We start from the raw sequence: 12058 nt of genomic DNA, 5'->3' as shown, positions 1-12058 counted from the left end.
CTTAAAATGCCAAATAATGATAAATTATAATACATGATTTAAACACAAATATTAAATAACTTAAATAAATCATCAAAAAAATCGTATAAATACATCTGAAAAAAGAAATCTGGACACTGCAAATCCTTAAAAAAATATAAAGAAAAAGAATACAATTTTCCGTTTTTTTTTGTATTTAATGTTATAGAATATCTATATCCATGTGCAAATAGCGTAAACCTTATTTATATTTAAAATACAATTCCAATCCTCAGTTTAAATTAATTTTCAAAATTCGAATCACCATTCTTTTTCGAAATCTTGAGCATACTCAATTTTCAAAAAAAGAACACACTATTCGCGAAAAATAGCAAAAAATCATCTGGCCGGTTCGTTCACCCCGCTCGGTCGTTCGTTGCCCCGAAATTTCGGCAGTTCATCGCCCGGGCAGTGGCCTCTGTTATATATTTATAGTCTGAAAGAGACAGACTATGTTTTGCGGTAGATAACAATATTTGTGGATTTTTTTTATATAGAGTGCTCTATAAATGATAAACAAATATTTATAAATGTGGCTCTGAGACTTCCTTGTGGTAGGTACAAATTGTATCACCAATTAATTATAAGCTACTTACAAATAGACAGAGCCCTAAAGAGGTTTTCCTCATGGAAAAGTAAAACTAAGTTGTAATTGTGTAAAATAATATACTTACTTCATTCACAATCCGAAAATATAATATTTTTCACCTTTTACTAACTTAGATTCAAGTGCAAAAATATTATTATTGGTCGTTAGTTCCTTAGCGTTTAGTTTATAGGCCGTTAATGTAAAAAAAATCTATATTCTTAGTTCTTGGCGCATTAAACCACTCGTTAAGCATAAATTTATAAAGTAAAAAAGCATAACTGAACTGGCCCTAAAAACCACATGATATTTGAAAATTTAAGATCAGCTTACGACAAAATAGATTAATTAAACTGGCCACTAAGCAATTTCTTATTTTAAATAGGCGACTTTATAATTCATTCCAAAAATACAAAATCAAATTTAGAACCTCAATAAATAAAAGAAAAAGAAAATAAGAGGTCGTCTTTTAAGAAATATCACTGGTCCCATGGAATTTGCTATTAACGACAACGTTGCGTACATTGTCATCAATTAAATAATTAGAGTCTCTGGCTAAAGCTACTATCACATTACAATATAACAAAACGGAATTAATAGTTTAGAAGAAACATACACCATGTACAATTACGCGATGGGTACAAGGCATAGACAATCTGTCTATGCCTTGTAGCAGCCTCCGAAAAAAAAATCTATGCATTTCGTTGCATGCAAAATATTTTGTATAATGTCAACGCACTGAGTTGAATGAACCGTTCGTATCTATGGGATACGTACTAACTTGCTTCTATCACGGTTTTTGGCGGTGGTATTAGGATACGTACTAGATATAGCACTCGGCTCTACTCGTGTCAGACACTGTTCAAAGATTCTCTGGATTTTAAACTCGGTCCTACGCTATCTAAATATATTGGGTATGTCTTTGACCATGGACCCTGGATTGGGTGAGTCAAGGTTTTAACCCGAAACTCCCGCCTGACTTCCGCAACCTTTGCAGAGGAACTTCTAATCATAGTTATTGAATATTGTTATATTTTACAATTTTTAATTTTAATTATTTGTAAGCTCTGCCTACCCCTCCGGGAAAAAGTATTATGTATGTATATATGTGGTGCCCGGCAGTTTAAAATATGACCACTTGATCCGTTTTCTATGTATGCCGTAAAAGGCGACTAAGGGATAGATAGAGGGACTAATAAACTTGTGATTTTTTTAGGCGACAGGCTAGTAACCTGTTACTATTTGAATCTCAATTCCATTATTGAGCCATACAGCTGAACGTGGACTTTCAGCTTAGCGAGACTGTTGGCTCTGTCTACCCCATAAGGAATAAAGAAGTGATAATACGTATGTAATATTTATTGCATAATATGATTGGTATCTGCAACATGTCATAAATTCGTCATTAATACACAAAAATCATTCACCTATCTCAAGGCCGGCCGTCGTCAGAGTTGCTTGACTTACCGAAAATAAAGGTCATTGCACTTCTACATACTGACGTTGCTATTACAAAACAAGACGAAATCAAACTATCCGAATGTTCTAGAATCAAATTCGCGAGTCCGTTGACCCCGGGATAACTGACCTACGATTCGGTTCGAAACAAATTGCCTGTTTCACTTTTCTGCTCTATGGTCTGGGACGTTCTTTTTTTTTAAATTCTTTGGTTTATTTCTTTTTGCGTTTTAGAGAATCAAAAATACTTATATGGCCAGTGCGTTATTTTTTAAGGCGATGGACTTGCAATCTGTCACTATCTTGAGTCTCAAGCTGAAAGTGGTCTTTCATTCTTTTCAATATTGTTGGTTTTGTCTACTCCGTATGAAGATATTTGTGTGTACCTATCTATGCATGGACTAGACCTTCAGAAGTAGTATAATTGTTATCTCTGTATATTCCCACAGGAGCGAAACTTCGGCAAAGTCAATTATAAAGAAAATTTGTCTTGAGATTTGTCTGTCACATTGTTTCACTTTGACGACAAAGTTAAATTTTTCCGAGGTGAAACATAGTAATTTCTTAGAGAATTCTTTCGGGAAAAACCGGAAATTTAGTTTTTTGCGAGTGAAGTTGCAGGCGAAAGTTAGTCTAAAATATTTCCACACATTACGCAATAGGGATTTGAACTTGGAAGGTCGAAATGACTAATTTTCAGTGACGTCGCGGTAACAACAATTCCATATAGATCAGGGTCATTGACCCGGGTGTTGTGACGGTAACGCTGGTTAAGTAACCTGATTTGTGGTGATATGTGAGATGGGTCAGAATTTTAGACTATTAATTCTATACAAATACGTCTGAAATGTATGTAATCCGCCATTTTATAAGTAAAATTCACATGATGTATACAACTCCTCAAATTCGCACGTATATATGTGAAATATGTTCCTGAATTCATAGGAAATTGCCGTGTGGTTCCCGGCACCTTCTAAATGGAAGAAGCGAAAGAAGTAGGTATGCAGGGACCGTGGCAAGTAGAAAGAAGCAGTCTCTGCCTACCCCTCTTTGCTTTTATTTTATAAAAATGACTACTGGTGAAAATTACATCAGAATCCTATTATATACATAGTTAGTAAAGTAATCTGTGCATAAGTCATAGTTTACTGAACTCCCAGTACAGCGCATCTGTTAAAAATATTGCATTATATTTTTAACAAAAGTACGTTTGTTTATTTCGTTATGGTTAAAAATATCTTGTGTGAAATTTGTACGAAAATATTTGATCATCGTGAGACGTTGGTTGGTATCAATGTTTTACGAAAAACACGTGTTCAATTTAATTCAATGAGTATCTAATTTATTTTAAGAATTTAAATGAAAATGCTAAATTAACTTAATTAAAAATAAATTTACCGCCAACTCGATGTGCCAAACTTGATCAAATGTTAACAATTTACATTAGAGCCCCACTATGCCATAGAAGAGGAAATGTTCTTTTTCAAAAAAAAAAACGAACGGCTAACAACCGAATATTCGAAATTTGAATGCGAACAGTTATGAATAAAAAAATGAGGATTATTCATACATTATCATGACCAGTGAGATAACTCAGGGGGTCACTGAACGATGTGGGGTGAACGTGCCAAAATTAACGGCCAGTTTATCATGAACCGCGACTGATTTCCTGGTTGTCATAGGTTATACTTATTTTGTGGTACGTCACTAGTTTAAAGTATTCGATTCAAGACGGAATCTCCAAGGTACCAGGTTCGAATACCGTGCGACCGTAGAACCAGTAACCGTCCAAAAATAATAAGATTTGTATTTTATATATTATATTATAATTCACGAAGCCATTTTTAAACGTGGTAGGTACAGTTCGTCTTCTTCCTCCAGGCTTAAGTTTCAGTCGCTTCTCACCACTCTGGAGAGGAGCCTTTGGACATGGACCCTGGATTGGGTTAGTCAGGTTTTTACACGAAGCAACTCTTATCTGACCTCCGCAACTATAGGGGAACCTAACCCGTATTGAATCGATCATGGTTACACATCCGGTTGGCAGAATGTTTAGGTTCACACACGATGTTTTTCCTCATCGTAAGAGCACCGCTTAGTATTCAAACTAATGTACATAACTTCGAAAATAGTAATTAGTATATGCGGGTGAGCTGGGATTTGAACCTGTGCCTTTATGCGCACCACGCATTTTAACCGATTCGACTCAAAACGTAGAAGAACGTATCTCAGAAAAGAGTCATTGATGTGGGGTGCAACGCGCTTTGCCCTGAATCCACCCTCGAGCGAACGACCTTCGGGTCACCAACCTGTACCTATATTTGGTCAATGGGGTTGCGTACGCGACCCATCTAGAGTAAGGCTCTCGGAAGTTTGCTTAACTTTGATGAATTGTTTTTTAAAGGAGTTATTTTATATTACAAATTTTTTTTTTGGTTATTTCTTCGACTTTCTTAGAGACTCCCAGATCTTCGCTCGCTGAATGTAGAATTTAATCAAAATCCGTCGAGTAGCATTTGCGTGAAAAAGAAATAAATACAAACACATCACACAGATTCTCAAAAACTATTAAATTTATGATATTATATATGTAGAAGGATAATAAGATATTATTTAGTATAAAAAGTACATAATTAATCTGCGCCAAAAATTAAACTTGCATACATATAATTACACCTCTTTCCCGAAAGGGTAGGCAGAGTTTACATCATTCCCCTTACTACGATCTACCTTAGCAATTTTTGCCCACCCATCTTATATGTTTTCTTGCAAGAGTTGCTTAACTTCCGCAGTGTTTAGAGGCTACGTTAACGACCTTAGAGGTCGTCTAATGACCTCACGACCCGTACACAATAAACCCGTAATTGCTTGTATTAAAAATAAGGGCGTGAACATGTTCGAGTAAAAAATAAATAAATAAAATAATTTATTAATTATATTTAACGTGCGCAAACAGGAATTAACGCGTACATATACTATTTTCTCCTGTGACGACGGTCACCCGGTCGAAACGTCAGGTTGAAAAAGTATGTTCGCGTTAATTCCCGTTTGCATACATTAATAATAAAAACGCGAAGGGTAAAAGTATTAATTCATTCATTACTTACTTATAAAACTGAGTTACAAAGTGTCTGACCAACTGACACGTATAGCCGAAACTACGGGGCGATGAAGGTTAAAATTTGTCACGTATCTACCTTAGACAACGCAAGGGAATACTGGGAGAGGATTTCCCGAAATTCCCATGGGAATTTGTTCGTTTTGTGCGAAGATGCAGATAAAAAAGGTATACTTATGCTATACAGATGTTGAGAAATATGGAAAGATGTATCTGTGAGCAAAAAGTAGTAGGTATGTTTTCTAAGTTGATCGAACCGAGGCCCTTCAGGTCTGAAGTTAGCCACCGGATCACGCGGATAGTAGGATTTTTGAAAAAAGATTATTGTAAATATATGTACAATCTAAATAGCATGTACCACCTCATTTAATCTTTCACTACCTACGCCATTTACATACGTCATACAACAATAACTCAATTGGAGTTGAATGATCTGAAACATTATTTTTTTTACAAACTAAAAATATAACATGCATCACGCCTTTGGCTGCGTAGGAATTGATTCTGTTGTCTAAAAAAACAGGTGTAAATCACACCTCTATGAATCATTCGATTAACAAATACATTCCGTATTTGTTTCAATTTAAATTACGAATACTTTATAAAGGTGCTAATTGGCATGATCGTTTAAAAATTGAACATTCGAAATTAAAAATCATATGATTTAGTTAGTTCAGTAGGCGCTTGCTATATTTAAACTACCTGTGACTTTTCAATTTTTTTTAGACTGTTGCTCTGTCTACTTTTTAAGGAATAAAGACGTGATTATATGTATGTAAGTAGCAATTGCTTATAGCTCTAATTCTGTAACAAGGCAATGATGAAAGCTTTCAAGAGAAGTAAGATTTTTTACACTACATTTAAATTGAAAAAAAAAAGTGATATTGTAAATTTGTTAAAGATAATCAAAATAAGAATTAAAGATTTATTCGTACTCATATACAGATTATAATAAGCTCTTTAGCTCTATCAGAAAAAAAGAGTACCTACATAGGTTTAAAATTTTGACAAGAAAATTACATGATGTCATATCTTAATCATCGGCCATAGGATTTTTTTGCAGGCATAATGGATGGCTGATAAAATCAGCCAATTACATACAAATACAGACCAACACCGATGACATCAACAAAAACTTAAGAAGTACTGGCCGTAATAAAAAAAAGTTTTGAAAAAAGAATACAATTAGTCATCTCTGTATTACCAACCTCAATCATTCTATTTAAATAATATATTAGGAACCCAATCCTTCTTTTTAGAAACTTCTTAGACGCAACCAGCTTTTTACTGGTCAAATTCCATGAAATTTTTCATAGTATAACCTATTTTTGTAGGAAAATTGTACATTAAAGAAAAACCTGCGGATTTGGATAGCAAAACTGAAAACTGCAAAATCGCGAAAACGTACATTTACACTCAAATCTAAAGGGTTGGCTACACTGAGTCACCTGTACGTAGCTTGCTAGTGTGCGTGCGAGAATGACTTGTGTGTGAGATGGCTGGGTTCGTGCGTTCCGTTCAGCGAACCCTGCGCAGTGGGGCAGGCGTTGACCCACCACGTGGGCTGCGGGAACCGGCCTTATCGAGCTACTGCAAGCTTCCCGGTTCCATTTTTCAAATTTGAAAATTTTGTTTTTTTTTATTTTTTGGTTTATGGCCTTATCGAGATTCGCGGCTCCATTTAAAAATGTGAAAATGTTTTTTTTTTTCGTTCATGGCCAAGTTGCATTTAGTGTGATGATTTTACCGTTTCCGCTTATGAATACTAAAAATTTTTCGGATTTTCTACTAGTTGTTCGAATTATGTCCTCTCAACGACATATTAGTAGAAGGCAACTTAAGAACTTATTTTTCAGAAAACAAGAAGTTAATGTTACTACTGAAGGTTTTGTCTCTCTCTGTAGTTTTAAGTTTTTTCGTTACAATCAAAACTACATGTCGTATTTATCAAAACTTTTTAGTTATTTCATCAGAAGTGTGAACAGCACTAATTATTACTTGCAAATAATCTTTTATCTGCAAAATCTAGGGCGGGTGTCTAACTAACAATGGTATAAACGAAAGTAAAAATTAAATGAAATAAGTGGAACGTGTAGAGACGCGTGCGTAACATAGTCTCGTGAACCAATTTCCCGAAACGATGCCAAAGACCCACACGAAACCGGGTCAACAGTGTTTACTTAACTCGAGAATTAAACTATTTCGGTATTCGGATGTTGATTTTACGGTTCCTTAGATTAAGGCAAAAAAAAACTAGTTAGCAACTGTTTCGTTCCAAATAATGTTGCCATATGATTTTATTGTTGTTAAAATTTATTTATTTAAATCTTTATTGCACAAAAAGAATGTACCTACAAAAGGCGGACTTAATGCCGTTTGGCATTCTCTACCTCGGCCAGCTATGACTCTTTTCGGAGTAAATAGTTTGAGTGCTAACCTATTCATTTGTGGTGATGGAAACAGCAGAAGCGAGGGAACCTGAACAAACTAGATGTGTAAACATAATTCAGTACGGGTAAGGTACCCCCTGCAAAGGTTGCGGAGCTCAGACGGGAGTCGTTTCGTGTAAAAACCTGACTCACCCAATCCAGAAGCGTTGTCAAAGGGGCTCTACAGTAAAGAGTGAACGTCACCCGGACTAAGTTTGGGAAAAGAAGATTAAATTATTAAACTGACACTAACCACGAGAAAAATATTTTGAATATATATTTTTTTATCAAATATAAACGTTAAATATATTCAAAATTAGGACGCCATATAGTAATTTCAACGCCAATCTTCAGACCAGAATCCCGCAAATTTCAATAAAGGAACGCGTGACGGAAACACATCAATCGCACTGGCCGCTAACAAATCGTCGGGAGATCGATATTGTTCGAGTTATCTCGGCAGCGCGGTTCGACGATCGGGCGACGAACCCCGTTGCCGAATCCGCGGGTCAACGCTCGTCTAGCATAGTTCGAATTTTGCACTTCTGTTTTTGAATGTTTCTTTTTCTTGGTGGCCAGTTGCTTGGCAGTTTTGGGTAGGATTATTGAAAATGTTTTTTTTTTATTTACATGGCGTTTAAGCATTATCTTATGGATTATAAATTAGTATGAAACATTTTGAACCATACAATGTTAGATTCCGCATATGTTTTTCCTTACAAAGTCTTTATCCTACTACTATTATAAAGGCGAAAGTTTGTATGGATGTATGGATGTTTGTTACTCTTTCACGCAAAAACTACTGAACCGATTACCATGAAATTTGGTATGTAGGTAGCTGAAGACCCAGAATAACACATAGGCTACTTTTTATCCCAGAGTTCCCGCGGGATTGATAGGGTTTCCATGCGGACGAAGTCGCGGGCGGCCTCTATACCACATACATTCTTTAGACAGACACAAGCTTCAAAGGCCACGTTAAGCTGGATGGCTGAATGATGTAAGTGGGATTCAGCTTCAGAGTCAATGACAGGTTGCTAGCCCATCGCCTAATGACTAAAGTCAGTTGAGACATACACACATATCTATATATAAAAACACTTTATTAAAAATAAATACTAATGTAGTAAAAAACTTTATAAATCCTACAGTACAGTTTGCCAGAAGGCCTGCCATATTGAATGTGTAAAATAAAAATTCTGTTAATTTTCGTTCTTGCAATTTTGGAAATCATTTCTTGCCACCTTTAGGCCACATAAGGAACCATGAATAATGGAAGGACCAAGGAAATATGATAAATTTCAAATCTATAAACCCAGCGAAAAACATGACACTCTTTTTATTGAACGGTTGTCTTAAAAGTTCGTCGAGTTCATAGTTCGTTGGACCATTGGCCGTTCCCGCTGAATTTGAAATTCGAATTCTCCAACTTTTTGAATTCAGAACCGCTTCCGTTTTACTTTTTTATATTCTGTTCGGCCAGAGTTGACTTTCAGTATCTCGTGAACTTTTTGTGAAAGTTCAGTAGTTTATAAAAATAAGAACAAACCTTTTAAACAAACTTATAACACCCCTCTTTTTCTGTCGGGGGTTAAAAATGGCAATAAGTGACCCACTTCATAGATAAATATTTTACGGAATATGTAAATATGACGGCCTGCCTGTTTGGCTTAATCGTAGTGTTCCTTCGAATCCTCCGAATAACAGGTTCCGGGTTCAATCCGCGGTGAGATCATGATGAAAAATCACTATATCTTATTGACCCGAGATTCCTACATTGACCCCTAAAAATCAGACAATGTAATAACATGCATCAACTGCATTAATGACATCATTATATACTGAGAATATCACTAATCCAAAATATAGCGTGAATCATCATTTTTTACAATACGGGATCATTGAACCCAAGTACTATTGCACAATTATGATTGTATGGCATTACAAATGTATTTATATATATATACTAATCGATGCTCTTACGGCGAGGGAATATATCGTGAGGAAACCTGCACATTCAGGATGTGTAACAATGGATTACTGAACCGATACGGTTATTATTACACACACACACACAATCACGTCTATATCCCTTGCGGGGTAGACAGATCCAACAGTCTTGAAAATACTGATATGCCACGTTCAGCTATTTGGCTAACGTTTTCCTTATAATCCATATTGGTTTACCTGCAGAGATTGCAGAGGTCAGACGGGAGTCGCTTCGTGTAAAAACCTGACTCACCCAATCCATGGTCAAAGGCATACCCCGGGCTCCTCTCCAGAGTGGTGAGGATGCAACCGGGACTAAAGCCAGGAGGAAGAAGATATATACATACTAGTTTTACCTCCAGCTTCGTCCGCGTAAAATTAGCGCCTCCTTCAAAAGAATTCAGGTTTTTCGCAAATCCCTCGGGAATTATAGTAAGAAAGGTATGTCATTTTTCAGACTACTAAATACGTGACATTTCAAGAATATTAATTTAGTAGATAAACAGTGAAGAGGTTAAAAACAAATACATAAACTAACTTTAGCTTATATAATATTAATTGGTGTAATAAGGGTAGGCAGCAACGACATCTATTCACTTGTCACGATCGCTATATAATTTCTATAGGTTGAAAACCATATCTGTGCTAAATTTCACAAAAAATCCTGTAGGTTTGAATTTGAATAATCACAAACAAACATACAAATTATTTATCTTTCAATATTATATCCAATGCCTCGTACAGGTTCATAAAATATATGGGCAAAATCGGTTCAGCGGATTAGCCGTAAAAACGTTACAGGCAGACAGACTTGAACAGACAAAAAATAACAATAATAAATTATAATTACTACAAAAATCGTAGGCGGTATTCTTAATGGCTACGACAGTTCCGAAAATGTGCTACGACTGCTACGAAGCGCTACGAACGCCTACGAAGCTCTACGAATTTTCAAATATTTACCCTATATTTTGGGAAATATGAAATTTTTATGTAACTAGCGTTCGCTTATAAATTATAGTATATAGAAGATTTTTTTAAATAATATATTTCAGTGCTTTTGGCCTTAATCTGCCTGGTGGTAAGCAAGATGAGGCCTAAGGTGGTGTACGCTGTAAACGTATTGTAAAGTTAGACCGTATTCTATCAGACGACAGTTTTGGCGTGAAACAGTAACATACTCACAAACTTTCTCATGAAGTATGACGATTATTAGATTTATTATTTTATGATGTATGATTTAGTAAATTATAATTTTTTTTTTCGTTGGTACCTATTGCGTCGTATCTTCTATCAGTATCTTGATCAAATTAAGGACGTCCTGGTAAAAGGGTAAGGTCAAGAGTACCCGAAACCGCCAAACTTGCACGAAGAGAGTTATGAATGTGGATGAAGCGAAGGAAGTGTGCAGAGATCGTGGCAAGTGGAAAGATGTAGTCTCTGCCTACCCCTCCGGGAAAGAGGCGTGACTTTATGTATGTATGTATGTATTGCGTCATATAAATTTATTTATATGTGCCCCTTTATCTGATCGTGGCCTTTCAGTAATTTCATGGATGTTGGAATATACCGTGATATAGACGTGATTATATATAATGTATAACCCTTTATGTAGTGCCGCGTGGTTTCCGGCACTAATAGAAAAAAGAATAGGACTACTACTTCATTTAGGTTAGGCTTATAAAATTAATATATACAATTAATTCTTTCTGGATTCTTTTTTAGGCGATGGGCTAGCAACCTGTCACTATTTGAATCTCAATTCTATCATTAAGCAAAATAGCTGAACGTGGCCATTCAGTCTTTTCAAGACTGTTGGCTCTGTCTACCCCGCAAGGGATATAGACGTGTCCATATGTATACAATTAAAATAAAGATTCCAACGCCTCGCCGCGAGGTAGGGTACCTACCCAATAAGCAGGCAACATTGCTTCCCTGCACTGCGATAGAGATTCTTTGACTTGAAATTATGTTTTTTTATCGATGCTTATCTTTTCATCGACAATTCGATTTTCTTATCAATACCTTATCATTGAACCACGTGGTCAAAAATCGATAGGTCATTAGCTTGTAGAGAGAGAGAGGGATGTGACGTCACACCCTCTCGCTCCAACGCAAGGTCGGCGCCTTACAGAGGTGAATAACTTTTTTTGGGTTTTTTTTTTTTTAATTGGATTTTTTTTGAAAAACGAATTGATGTTTTGGATTATTTATTGCTCATTAGAATTTGCGAATTTTTTTTTGTGAAATGCACCACACGCTGTTTGTTCCAATTCCGAAGCCTTAAGAGGTACCTAGATGACACTGTGCGTATATAGTTGAAACCTATTGTAAACATACATACATAAATATAGTCCCGCTATATCCCTTGCGGGGTAGACAGAGCCAACAGTCTTGAAAAGACTGAAAGGCTGCGTTTAGCTGTATAGCCTTATGATCGAATTGAGATTCAAATAGTAA

The sequence above is a fragment of the Amyelois transitella genome, chromosome 29 (genome assembly GCF_032362555.1).
Source record: "Amyelois transitella isolate CPQ chromosome 29, ilAmyTran1.1, whole genome shotgun sequence".
NCBI lineage: Eukaryota > Metazoa > Arthropoda > Insecta > Lepidoptera > Pyralidae > Amyelois > Amyelois transitella.
The sequence above is the reverse complement of the archived record's forward strand: the minus strand, read 5'-3'. Positions refer to the sequence as shown.